Source organism: Onychomys torridus, chromosome 1, assembly GCF_903995425.1.
Source record: "Onychomys torridus chromosome 1, mOncTor1.1, whole genome shotgun sequence".
Lineage (NCBI taxonomy): Eukaryota > Metazoa > Chordata > Mammalia > Rodentia > Cricetidae > Onychomys > Onychomys torridus.
The window spans coordinates 89,108,631-89,123,388 of NC_050443.1; positions in this window are offsets into that span (position 1 = coordinate 89,108,631).

Here is a 14,758-nt window from a genome sequence, read left to right on the forward strand (position 1 = left end):
GGGGGTAGCCTTGTGTCCTTTCTTCTTGTTCAGTAACATATATTCAATACAAATATATTAAGCAAAAATTTGGAAAACCGTCCAAACCAAAGGCCATTTCCTCAAGGCTTTTGTAACTCATGGCAGATTCCTGGAGGCTTTTTTAAATACACAAGAAGACTATGAATATTTATTTATTTATTTTGGTTTTTCGAGACAGGGTTTCTCTGTGTAGCTTTGTGCCTTTCCTGGAACTCACTTGGTAGCCCAGGCTGGCCTCAAATTCACAGAGATCTGCCTTCCTCTGCCTCCCGAGTGCTGGGATTAAAGGCGTATGCCACCACTGCCCAGCGAATATTTATTTTTGTTTCATGTTTTTTGTTTGTTTGAGGCAAGGTCTCTACATAGCCCCGTCTGTTCAGGAATTCAGTATGCATACTAGGCTGACCTTCAACTCACAGAGATCCACCTCCCTCTGCCTCCCAAGTACTGGGATTAAAACCACTCCAGGCTGAATTTTTATTTTTAATAATTAAATAATATATTTTGGTAAGCATTGTAAGGAAGCTTTAATGGCCTGGCAGTGGTGGTGCACGCCTTTAATCCCAGCACTCGGGAGGCAGAGGCAGGTGGATCTCTGAGTTTCAGGCCAGCCTGGTCTATTGAGTGAGATCCAGAACAGGCTCCAAAACTACACAGAGAAGCCCTGTCTAAAAAAATAAAAATAAAAAAAAAAGAAAGAAAGCAAGCTTTAATGAGTGTGTGAAGTGTACCTAAAGTCAGTGAACTGAGAATGCAGAGGCAAAATGCCCTCTTGCAAAAAAACCCATGAATGTTTGTCCCTGTGGTATGCAGTGGAGTGCTAGTGTCTGCACAGAGTGTGGAGAAACCAAGGAGAAAGCAGACCAGGCAAGATTTCCTGAAAGACAGACGGCAGGCCCTGGGCAGCCATGCTTCATGGAGGGCCTCTGGGGTGCTGCGGGCAGAGGCAAGTGCAGTGATGGAGAGTGGCAATAAGTCCTGGGAAGCTGAGGATTTGGGTTTGCTGAATGTGTGCAGGTTCTATGATGTGCAGATGAGAAGGCATGTGGTGATATCTGCACTTTTTCAGAACACCAGTAGCACTCAAATCTGTCCCCAAGTGACAAGAATCCATTTAAAAAAATTTTTTTTCCCTATTTGGAAGTTCTCATGACTGCAGGTAGTAAATAGCCCACCAGAAGGCAGGCCTTGGGAAAGCCAGACATACCATGTAGAGTGGTTTCTGTTGTGGTCAGGCCATGTCCTGCTCTCAGTTACTCCATATGGTATAAAACTAGCATTCCAGGCTGTGCCTTGCTCTAGGAGACTTCATTTTATACGCTACTTTAAAAGCGAATGTGTGCCTGTGTGTATATATGTGCACCACATGCATGAAGAGATTCTGAAGGCCAGAAGATCAGATTGCCCTAAGCTGCCTGATGTGGGTGTTAGGAACTGACCTCTAGTCCTGGGAAAGCAGCAAACACTTGTAAGCACTGAGCCATCTCTCTAGTTCCCTATAAAGTTGTTTTTTTTGTTTTTTTTTTCCATTTTGAGGGAGAAAGATGACCATGGTCTCTGGGTGGACCTAGAAATACCATCTGCCACACACCACTAATTCAGTGCAGATTAATAAGTGACTTACTCCTGGGAATAGGAAGTGTGCCACCCTGTAAGCTGACTGGAGTGAATTAAGACTGGGGGTGGGGGAGGCACATGGAAGTGTTAAAATCACATCAGGAGGCAGAAGCAGGTGGATGAAATCCTGCCTCAAAAGGAAGAAAACCAGGGGAACCAGGTCCAAGACTTTATTGGACACGTCAACCAAGGGTGGAACTCTCTTCCCTGGATCCTATGGGTGATGGGCACCTACCACTGAGATAGCAGTCTCACATCAACCTCCTGTCTGGTACCTGGTATGTAGGTCGAAGACTGAGGACCCTCGGCATCCCTAGAGCTTCAGCTACGTTCAGCCCCTGGCTGTTGACAAGGCCTACTTGACTGCCTGACTATCCTCCTTGTCTGGTCCCTCTGGACCTGGTCCTGGTCACCTGTTTCCTGCTCCTGACCATATCCTGCTTCAGAAAGGTTTAGTCTTTCACCTAGCAGCTGTGCTCTGCAGCTTTGCTCTCAGACCTGATTCCAGCAGCTCCCTCCAGGCACTCTTTGGTTCATCATCACTACAGACTCTCATTCCTCCTCTGAAGCCTCTCAAACTGCAGCTTCTTTAACTTGTATTCATTCTGTAACCCTCATATAAGAATGGCCCCCATAGCCTATGTTTGAATGCTTGGTCCACACACAGTCAGTGGAACTGTTTGGGAAGGATTAGGAGGCTGGGCATTGTTGGGGAAGGTGTGTCACTGGCTTTGAGTTGAAAGCCCACACTATTCCCAGTTCTCTCTCTCTCTCTCTCTCTCTCTCTCTCTCTCTCTCTCTCTCTGTGTGTGTGTGTGTGTGTGTGTGTGTGTGTGTGTGTGTGTGTCATGTGCTTATGGATCAGATATAAGCTCTCAGCTACTGCTCCAGCACCATGCTTGCCTGCCTGCTGCCATGCTCCCCACCATGATGGTCATGGACTCATCCTCTGGAACCGTGAGTCCCCAAATTAGGTGCTTTCTTTTATAAGTTGCCTAGGTCATGATGTCTTATCACAACAATAGGAAAGTAACCAAGACTACAGATATGTAGAAACATTTACTGTGCTGTGTGTGATGTGAGCATTAATAGTAATTCGACTGGGAAGAGAGGAGAGAGGGGAAACTGTCAGGATGTGATATATTAGAGAAGAATTAAAAAAAAAAAGAATCTGCATTTGCCTCAGCCAACCTACCAAGGCAGACAAACTATATGACAAGTTGCTCTCCCTGAAAACACGAAACTTTGTGAATGTATTGTCCCTCAATAAATCCTGACATTGTCTTCCTATGTGTCTAGCATAGTACATTCACATGTCTGTGGTGATTTGGCCTCAGAAGTGCCTCTGGGTAACACCCCATCTGCTGTTGAATCAAGCTGGTTCTGTGTGCCCAGACTACCAGAACAGCAATATTCTCATCACCCTAGCCTGCTTCAGAAGACACTGAGGTCCCCTACATCTTAGAGCCTGGATGCTCACCACAGGAGTGGTCCCGAGAGGCAAAGCCCTCTGGGACCCACAGAAACTGCTCTCCATTGTCCTGGAGCTGGGATTCTATGTCATCAGCTCCATTCCCTTAGTGGGCTGGTGCCAGCAGAAGGCTGTAGAGAAGAACCCATCAGGGAAGGGCCCAGACCCTGTGGCTGAGGATGTAACTTGGTTGGTTGGGTATCAGGAATGCATGAAGGCCAAGTTTGAGTTTTTCCTGAGCTACACGAGACCCTGGAGTTCAGCAGTCTTGGATCAGAATCTCACTCCTCGGTGTGCAGAAGCTGTGTGACCTTGGACCCCTTTGTCTTCCCAGCTGGCTTCTTGGCCCATCTGAATCAGACCATTTCTCCTACAGTAAGGTTTAAAACCTCGTTTGAGAAAATGATTTTCATTGTCTTTGTCGATAAGTCAGCATTAGACCAGGCACCACCATAAAACCAGAACTACTGAACTGAAAACTAAGTTTTGTTGCCAATTATGCAAGAAAAACCATTTTATTCTAAACCCAAAGCCTTAACCACTCCCCCAAGTTACTGTTGTCAGATTCGGTAAGCACACAGCTCTTCCCTAACAGCAAGAATGCACTGAGCTCTCAGGATGCAACCGAGGATTATAAACAGATTAAGAGCAAGCTGTAAATTCCCAGAAAAATCACCCTGTGGATGTATAGTCCTATTCCTCATGCCCAACTAGTCTGGACGAACGGGGCGAGGTCAGACATTCCTTCCTGGGTTATTCGTCTATAATGTTCTCTTCCTCCTAACTCTTTGTGCCACCCGGTCCTCGGAGCAAAACATCCACCGTCAGCCGGGCAGTGGTGGCACACGCCTTTAATCCCAGCACTTGGGAGGCAGAGGCAAACGTACCTCTGTGAGTTCGAGGCCAGCCTGGACTACAAAGCGAGTTCCAGGCAGGCTCCAAAACTACACAGAGAAACCCTGTCTCGGAAGGAAAACAAAAACAAAACACCGTCTTTCAGATCAGCTGTTTGCAGTAGCCTGACACTGGCGGGCCTGTAAACTGTTAACATTCCCTCACAGAAAGAGGCAGAGGAGAGGGTCATTGGACCCTCGTCTGGGATTCCCTCGGCACCTCCGGTCCATCTGGAGGCAGTTCTGCTCTAATTCCACATAGCTTCAGGGGCTCGGGAGCCACTGGTGTGAACAGGCTGTGGAAAGCCGCCTGAAGGGGGCACCCATGCTACGAGGAAACCACCAAACCATGCTGATGAAGACTTTTGGGTGAGGTTGCTTTGGGGACCCCACACTCCTACGCTAGCACCGCCCCCAGCCCCCGGCATCCCCCCCCCCCCTCCCTGCTCCATAAGCAAGCTCAGAGAACTCATTGCTTCCGGGTTGATCTTTGTTCTTAGGGCTGGAGGAGGAGGGTAGATGTTGTTGACGACTCTCGAGAGAAGGAATTCTCAAAACGCCAGTGTTCTTTGAGGAAAATATTTTAATCTAATGCAGTTGAAGTGCTTGAGTGTTTCTAAATAATTGAAAATGGTATTTACTATTTCAGGCCTAAAATTTCATAGATATAGACAGATAGTTTTGCCTATAAATCTGTGCAATTGGCTCTAGTTTCTTGCTTTTTCACTGCTTTGTAGAAGAAATGTTTCTGGTAATATTTTTCCCTTTTTTTTTTTTTTTTTTGGTTTTTCGAGACAGGGTTTCTCCGTGTAGCTTTGCGCCTTTCCTGGAACTCACTCTGTAGACCAGGCTGGCCTTGAACTCACAAAGATCCGCCTGGCTCTATCTTAGGAGTGCTGGAATTAAAGGCGTGTGCCACCACCGCCCTGCCCTTTATATATTTTTTTTTCCATTTTTAAATATTAATTCCTAGAAAAGACTTCAACTTTGAGTTAATAAAAATATTTTATGTTAATTACATATTTATTTTGGGTGCATGTGTGTAGCTGATCCAATCTTGCCACTGTCGTCTCTCCAAAGGGACTAGCAGGTATTTGGTCATGAAAGCCACAATTAGTGACTGAACACTGAGTAGGTGTGAGGCTTCTAGAGATCAGATTTTCAGATGTCTTACTGCTGAGTTTGAGTTCACATTTTCATCCACCTTGTCTTTCAAATAGAGCTTTAAGCCCAAGAGTCTTTTCTAGGACACACAGTCTCCTTTAAGAAGTCCAGCGACTATGCCAGGCGGTGGTAGCACACACCTTTAGTCCCAGCACTAAGGAGGCAAAGACAGGAGGATCTCTGTGAGTTCAAACCCAGCCTGGTCTACAGAGTGAGTTCCAGGAAGCCAGGGCTGTGCAGAGAAGCCCTGTTTTGAAAAAAGCAAACAAACAAACAAACAAACAAAGAGAGGAGGGGGAGGGGGAGCCCGTGGACCAGCTGTGAAAATGCTGCTCTCGACAATTAGCAAAATGTTCAATGTCAAATCACAGAAACCCGGTTTTAACTTAACTTAACAGGAGCTTGGACAGCTTGGATTGATTGTACCTGGAGTGACGCCGCACTTAGGGGAGATTGGTGACAGGAATGTGTGGCCCAATTCGAAGATTCAGTGTCCCCAGGTTTTGTGGCAGAGATCAGTAAACCCTGTACTCCAGAGGCTGGGGCAGAAGGATCTCTGTCAGTTTGAGACCAGCTTGGGCTACATAGTGAGGTTCAGTTGAGGTTGGGATACATAATGAGACCCTGTGTAAAAAAAAAAAAACCACTAACAAAACAAAAACAACCCCCCCCCTTGAATAAGCAAGAAGACCTGATGTCCAAAAAAACTCAGCTTCATCCTTTTAATCATGGGTACCAGATGTATGATACAAAATGCAAAACTGATCCAGTGGCCCTGCCATTGTTTTTAGGATTCATTTGATTCTAATCTTGTGTCTGTGTCTCTGTGAGGGTGTGTGGTACCTATGAGTGCAAGTGTCTGTAGAGGACAGAGACATTGGCTACCCTGGAGCTGGAGTTACAGGCTCTTGCAAGCCACCCAATATTGGTGAGTATTGGGAACCAAACTCAGCTCCTCTGGAAAATTAGCAATTGCTCTTCATCACTGAACTATGTCTTCAGTCCCTGTACTGTCTTAAAAAATTTTTTTTTACATTATTTATTTGTGGGGAAGGAGAGAGAGTTGATGTGTATGCCACAGTGCACATGTGGGGGCCAGAGGAAAACTTGTGGAAGTTGGTTCTCTCCATCCACCAAGTGGGGCCTGGGAATTGAATTCCCATCAACAGGCTTGATGGTAGGCGAGTTTCCCTGTTGAACCATCTCATGCATGTGCGTGCCCACGCATGTGCGCGCACACAACCATGTGGTCTCTTAATTGCACTGCTTTCGTTTCTCACAGAATTGGAGGTAGGGGATACATACGTGGTGCCACAGTAAGTACATGTATAGAGGTCAGAGGACAACATGCAGGAGTTGGTTCTCTCTTCCCCTGTGAGTCCCTGAGATGAGATTTAGGTCATCTTGGTGGCAAGCACCTTTACCCACTGCCCATCTTGCCCACCTCCCCAGCAGACTTCTGTGTGATAGAAACTGAAGCTGACTCTTTTTGGCCTGCATGGGGCTATAACTTGGACATTGGTCATTGTCATGTGCTGATGAAAAAACTATAGTATGTAGGGCTCTCTGGTATGGCCCTGTAGATTCTCACACTGCTAGTTGAAATGATCTGTTGAAAAGTCGCCACCAGACAGAAAATTCAAGAACTGTGGGGAGTGAGTGTACCCCTGTGTGTCTGAGTGTTCATGACCTACCATGTCAAGGACATCAGTGCCTCAGAACTATGGGAATGGCAAGACATTCCCCTGGTCCAAGTGTGGACAAGGGATGACCTTTAGGTGAAAACAGTATGTGAAGAAAGTACCCACTGCAGCCTCCTTGTCCTGGATGACTATGAGATCACACCCTGTGGGATGCAATATTCTGAAAAAAAAATCTCTTACGTTTTAAGAGAACGAAACTTTTGCTGGACCTCACAGCCAGAGTTAATACACCTTGAAGGCATATAAGACTGCCATGATACTGTGTATTCAGTGTGTTTGTTTAGCCTTTAAGAGAACTCTGTAACAACCTTACTTGCTTTGGATTTCTCGTGTAATCAGCTTTTACATCAAAACTAATGCTGAGCTGCAATCTTAAATTAAATAACTTCCACCGGGTGGTGGTGGCGGCGGCACACGCCTGTAATCCCAGCACTCGGGAGGCAGAGGCAGGTGAATCTCTGTGAGTTCGAGGCCAGCCTGGTCTACAGAGCTAGTCCAGGCCAGGCTCCAAAGCTACAGAGAAACCCTGTCTCAAAAAACAAACAAACAAAAAAGATATATAACTTCCATGACCCTGACCCAAGAGTAATACATGTGTGTTTGTGGTTTTTGATAGTTGTTTGTTGGAAATAGACTGAAGGCAAGTCTTAAAAAATGAATATTGGGCTGGAGAGATGGCTCAGAGGTTAAGAGCACCGACTGCTCTTCCAGAGGTCCTGAGTTCAATTCCCAGCACCCACATGGTGGCTCACAACCATCTGTAATGAGATCTGGTGCCCTCTTCTGTATACATAATAAATAAATAAATCTAAAAAAAATATATATATATATATATCCACAGAAGTGCTGAATGCAGCTTTTGGACATTGTTTGATAGTGTTCACTTGTCTGAGTCAGTGGGAGTTGATGACTTCATCCTTGTAAAATGGTTAAGAATTTCTGTAAAGTACTCCTCACTCCTTTCCCCACTGACGCTTCCTATGCTGTTCAATTCAAAGAAAGAGATCAAAGCCCTTTGTTAGGGACAGACACAGTCAGACACACGGCCAGGGACAGACAGATTCTGAAGACCGCGCTAGGCAGGCACACATTCTGATTCCTGCCATGGACGGCTGGGAATGATGGAAGGCACGGGAAAGCTGAGGAGAGTTGTCAAATGGGGTCACTCCTGGTGAAATGCCACCAGGAAGTGCTTTGATTTCTGTTCTTAGTGTGACACCAATCAATGCCTTATTGGAGACTCTGAGTTGATTATCAGTGTGTTCTAACCGATGAAATCTCCCTCTCACTCCTCCCCTCCAGAGATACCCTACTGCGATTAGCTTACCCTCCTGCTGACTCATGCTGCTGAGTAATTCAGGCTGCTGGTTCTTCTGTGTCTGAGGGCACCTGATCCCAGCTCTATGTTACTTGTGTCTTTCTTTCTTTCTTTGTTTCTTTGTTTGTTTCTTTGTTTCTCTCTCTTTGTTTCTTTGTGACAGGGTTTCTCTATGTAGTTTTGCGCCTTTCCTGGAACTCGCTTTGGAGACCAGGCTGGCCTCAAACTCACAGAGATCTGCCTGGCTCTGCCTCCCGAGTGCTGGGATTAAAGGTGTGCACCTCCACAGTCTGGCTTTGTCTGTCTTTCTTAATCAGCTGTTGCTCCCCCCCCCAGGTTTCCAGGGTCCAGCCACAGCAAAAAATAAACCTTACATCTTTTATTTCTGTTTCCCAAGGTCCCCCGGTCATTAAGACTTAGCAAGAAGTATTCATTTATTTTTATTTTTTTTTTGTTCTTTGCATTTCTTGACAGAAATGGTGGCTAACCATTTATCAGCAGAAGGTAGGAGGAACAAAGCCTGAGGACAGCCTGGACTATATGGTGAGACTCGGCTGAAACAAAACAAACACATTTATCTAAAGAGAGGAGCTTGGGCCAGTAATTTAACCCTCGGCTCTTTGACGTGCCTTGCTCCTCTCTCTTCTACCATGAATTCTAGCAAGTTTGGCTGATATGAGTCAGGTTGGCACATGAGCTGGAAAGCAGCAGCCATGTGTCCTGAGGCAACACTATGAAGGTTCTGTCTCTGCTCAAAGTGTTTCGAGGGCCAGAGAGGTGGCTTAGCAGGTAAAGGTGCTTACCAACAAGCTTTACTCTGGCACCCAAATGGTGGAAGGAGAGAACCCTCAAGTTGTCTTCTGGTCTCCACATGCACACCATGGCTTGCACATGCTCATACATATGTACACACTTGCACACAAAATAAATATTAACATAAATTTTTTATTAACTAAAATGTATAAGCCTTTGGGAGGTGTGTAAAATAGTTCAGTTACTAATATTTCATTCACTGTTACATTAAAATGTGCATTTAGAAGCACATATTATATTAGTATGTATTAATAACTAGTGTTTTCTTCTGCCCACATTTTATAAAATAATTTCATTCAACTCTACATAAAATCTTTGGCCAGTGACTTGACTCCATGTTTTTTCGTTTGTTTGTTTGTTTGTTTTTTCAGACCATGTTTCTCTGTGTAATTTTGGCTGTCCTAGATCTCGCTCTGTAGACTAGTGCTGGGATTAAAGGCATGTGCCACCACTGCCTGGCAACCTCATGGTTTTTGAGAGAGCATCACCACTGTGTTGCTTGAAGTCCAGGCTTTGGGAATCTGTGTCCCTGATCAGCCGGAAACATTATCCTGAACTCCAGGGGAATGAGTGCCTGTCCTCACATTAGGACAGCTGGCCTTCCCATTTGACCAGTAGTAGGTGGGGACTCCCTTTAGTGTACTGCTTTAAAAACTAATTAGAGCTGGAGAGATGGCTCAGTGGGTAAGACCTCACACTGCTTCCTCTTCCAGAGGACCCAAGTTCAGTTCCCAGCACCCACGTTGGGCAGCTCACAATTTCCTGTAACTTAAGCTCTAGGGAGATCTGATACCTCTTGCTTCCATGGACACCTTCATCCATGTGCCCAGTCCCACACAAATATATACTCAGAAACACAAGTAAAAGTAAGAAAAGTAGCTGGGCAGTGGTGGTGCACACCTTTAATCCCAGCACCTGGGAGGCAGAGGCAGGCGATCTCTGGGTTTGAGACCAGCCAGGTCTACAGAGCAAGTTCTAGGACAGACAGAGCTGTACACAGAGAAACCTGTCTCAAAAAAAAAAAAAAGTAATAAAAATAAACCTTAAAGAAACATATGCCCTGGGCTGAAGAGATGGCTCAATGGTGAAGGGACCATGAATTCAATTCCTGGTACCCATCTAACAGCTCACAAACACCTGTAACTCCAGTTCCAGGGGATGATGTCCTCTTCTGGCCCCCACAGGTACAAGCAAATGGTGCACATACATACACCATATACACATACACAATATTAAGTTTAAAGTTGTCTTTAAAAATGCTTGTTTTGGCTTCTGATGACTCTTGAGACTGTACAGTCAGGTCCCCCAGAACAGTGCTTAAAGCTTTCAGTTTCTTTCAAGGACCTTTGTGAATGTCACAAAACCCAGCAGTGGTGGGGACAATTTCAAACACATGTGTCATTCCTAAACAGAACAATGTTGTGCAGAACAAGTAACTGCAAAGGCCTTGTGTGGCTGGAGAGAATTGACGAGAGCTGGATTTGTGTTTTTTTCTGAAGAGTAATTTGGAAATTAAAATTTGCAAGTCTGAGGAGGGGGTTGTAGCTTAGTGGTAAAATTCTTGCCTAGCATGCATGAGGCCCTGAGTTTCATCTTCAGTATTGCAAACAAACAAATACCACAAAATGGTCGCCGTAGATGCTGTACCTGGAGTTTCCCCATTGTATTTGGAAATAAACTCCAATTTGAACTGCTGCATTTGAAGAAAATATGAGCTTTAGAGTTATTCAAACTCTTAGTTCCCAGGCTCCTGACAGTTGTGCCTCCCTACTGTCTGAATTGGGATATATGATGTCTCCATCTCAGGGCTTTGAAACGTCTTTTTCCTGTCTGATTTTTGAAGAGCTGTTTGTGGTCAACTCCTGAGGTGTATATGACAGATTCTTTTCTTAGCTTGCCATTAATTTATCTGTATTTTGAATCAGACATATTGGCAACCCCCTTGTGCCCCATGCTCTCATTTACCTTTATGGTTTAAGTATTTTCACACAATTATGATTTTCACTCAGGCATCCTTGAAGGCCCTGCATTGACTTTATAATTTTATATTATAAATTATATAAGTTAAGCTCCTCAAAATCGGAAACTTTCTCAAAAGGTCATTCCCTGCCATACAGAAATTGTTAGTATAATTACCTTTTCTATTTCCCTTTTTAATTTTTTTTTAACTTTTCACTCCTAAAGCAGATGACTCCTGGAAGTTTCTTCAGAGAATTATTCTGAGTAACTAAATAGAGGACCATCATTCATTCATTCACTTGCAACATCATGCTTGGCTTGGCTACTCCAGTGGTTCTCAACTTGTGGATCACTAGCCCTTTGGCAAACTTCTGTCTACAAAAATATTTACATTATGATTCATAACAGTAACAGAATTACAGCTATGAAGCAGCAATGAAAATAATTTTATGGTTGGGGGGTCACCACAATATAAGGAATTATATTAAAAGGTCGTGGCATTGAATGAAGCAGCTTTGGAGTTCTAGGGAGCTGGAAGGCATGGTAGTCCTTGAGTGAGGGGTGGCTCTGGGGAAGAGTGGACGTAGTAGGCTCCCAGGGATACAGTGATTGGGGTGTCTTAAATGCAAAGTTTGTTCTCTAGGGGAGGGAGAAGCACTGCTGTGCCTTTTCCTTCTAGGGTCGCCTGCACTCTTGGGCATCCCTCCACGTCTAGAGGTCATCCCTCCCATCTCTTCCTCTGTCATCAATGATAGTGTCTGTGTCTCTTCTCTTTTTGTAAGGACATTATCCTACAGGATTAGGGACCATCCTCAGGACTTCATCTTCACTTGGTCACATTGGCAAAGACCTTTCCCAAGTGAGGCCACATTTAGGCCTTTTAAGTTGGATACAATCCAGTCCATCACAGGGGCGTTGAAAGCTGAGTGTCCTGTACTTCAGGTCTTCTGGTCCAACCTCATGATGACTGCGGCTCCCAAGGCTCTCCCAGCTCTGGTCACACAAGTCCAGTGTATAAGTTACTGTCTTTCTTACTTTTCTGTTGCTGTGTGTGACAAAACACCACTGACCATGCCAATGGCTAAGAGTTTATTTTGGCTTATGGTTCCAAAGGAGTCCATATGGTGAGGAAGGCATGGCAGCAAGTGGCCAGAGCAACGGGTGCTGGATGTTATTTCTGCTCTACATTGGAAACAGAAAGCAAGAACTGGAAGTTGGGTGAGGCAATAAACCTTCAAACCCTGTTCCCAGTGACATAACTGCCTCCAGCAAGGCTCCAGTTCCTAAAGATTTCATAACCTCCCCAAATAGTGCAACCACATGGGCGAACAAGTTACATGCTCCCACAGGGGACATTTCCCATTCAAACCACCAGTAACTTCTCTTGTTAATGAGACCAAAATAGCTAACAAGCAATTTATGGAGGGAAGGATTTATTTTGAGCTACAGTTCAAGAGATAAAGTCCACAGTGGCAGGGAAGGCATGGTGGTGGTAACATGAGGTCACTGGTCACATTGTACCCACAATCAGGAAGCAAAGAAAGGTGAGTGCTGGTACCCTCTTCATCCATGCTTCTGTAAACTCATTGGCTCCCCAAAGTAGACTTGGCTTATTTATTTTTATTTATTTATTTTTTGTCTGTCATCCATGCTCTATCTAGTGTGACTAGACATTTGTTTACATCATTTCCACTCTAGGAATTCACACAGGAGTACTTAATCAGTCACATTATAGGAAGGAGTGCAGAAAAAGGGAAAAGAAAGGGGACTGGTGACATGGCATTTGCTGCACAAGTCACGTGATCTGAACTGAATTCCAAGAATCTACATTAAAGCCAGCTGAAGTGGCTCATGTCTGTAATTCTAGCACTCCAATGGGATGGAAAGTGGAAACAGAAGTGGATGGAAACTCACTTATTGTTGTGCTGTGGCAGTAACTCTTCCTCACAAACAAGGTACGAGAATGAACTTCTGAAAAGCTGTCCTCTGTCCCCATGCAAGTGCTGTTTTACTACACACAGATACACACACATACACATGTATGTATGTATGTATGTATGTATGTATGTATGTATGTATGTATGTATGTATGTATGAAGGGCCCATCCCATAGGCATGAAGCGTCTTACTGGATGTAATGGTTAACTTTCCTTGCTAACTTTATTATAAGTAGACCTTTGGGTGTGTCTATTCCCAGAAAGTTTTAAATATTTTGTATTATTATTATTGTTGTTGTTGTTTTTATTGAGACAGAGTTTCTCTGTGTAATTTTGGTGCCTGTCCTGGATCTCGTTTTGTAGACCAGGCTGGCCTCAAACTTACAGAAATCCTCCTGGCTCTGCCTCCCGAGTGCTGGGATTAAAGGTGTGTGCCAGCCACCGACACCTGGCCTATTTATGTATGCATTTTAAAAAAAATGTATGAATTCTGTCTGTCTGTATGCCTGCATGCCAGAAGAGGGCATCAGATCCCATTATAGATGGTTGTGAGCCACCATGTGGTTGCTGTATATTGAACTCAGGACCTCTGGAGAGCTGAGCCATCTCTCCAGCCCTATTCTTTTTACTTATTTTTACTTAATTTATTCATTCATTTATCATTCGTTCATTCACTTATTTATTTATTGTATGTGGAGCTGGGGATCGAACCCAGGACCTTGCACTTGCCAGCCCTATTTTAAACTGAAGAGAGATCTACCTGAATGTGGGTAGTATCATCGAGCTGGGGTCCCAGACGGAATAAAAAGAAATGAGCAATAACTTGAACCACAATGCAACGTTGGGGTTGGAACCATTTAAAGCTTTTGGTCAAGGTGTTATGACTTATTCAATTGTTTCCCCATCAGTAAATTAGAGATAGCATAGTACTTGGGAAAGCTAGGAAAATTAGAAGGGAAGAATCACAGTGTCTACTCCAATTTGACGTACTAAATGCTCAGTGAATCAACCAAATGTCCTAACACAATGCAGACACTGGGTAGTTTAGTGAATTATCACTGCTTGATAATATGATCCTCAGAGGACAGCCCATTCCATTTTGAATAAAGGCTAGTCTTTATTCTGTTGGACTGATTCTACCAATCACCCCATCCAGCCTCAGGCAACCTTACTTTGCTCAACTACCCTGACCTCGAGATTCTCAGTGAGCATCCATCCTCACCTCAGGTCCATGGATTTGCTTGTCTGAATGTCCTTCCTCTAGACAGTGGCTTGATTCTCTCCTGAGCTTTGATCTTTATCTCCCCCACAAGTGGTATTCTTTAAACACCATTTCAGGTAGCACTGACATCACTCCCTTCCCCTTGTCTCCCCTCCCTCGGTGGAATACTACCCTAAATATTTGTCTCTCCTACCAACCAGAGTATGTTCCAGATCAGTGTTCAGCTAACCTGAACAGCCCTAAGGAGTTCACTGCTGAGTCACATCATTGTCACTGATGGGAACCCAGATTCTCATTTGAGTATGTCCACCAGGTTGTTTTAGATGCAGGACAAAGATCCTTGCCACCCAAGTACCATCCTGGAGCCTGGCAAAGGGCTCTGAGAACACTCTTGGTGGATGGATGGCTTTCTGGCCTGTTTTCCAGACCCAGGTTCCAAGTGATGTAGGGGTCTGGAGAAGCCATGTGATTCCAAGTTCAGTTTCAGCTATTCTGCTCACCCACCCCAAGGACTTGGGAGGGTAACCTTCACTTGGGGGTATATGAAAGGACTGTCCACCCACCACAGCAGGAGCAGTTCCAGAGCCTGCTTTTAAGGAACTCACTTTTGAGAGTGCCTTAAAAAATTTCACACGCACAC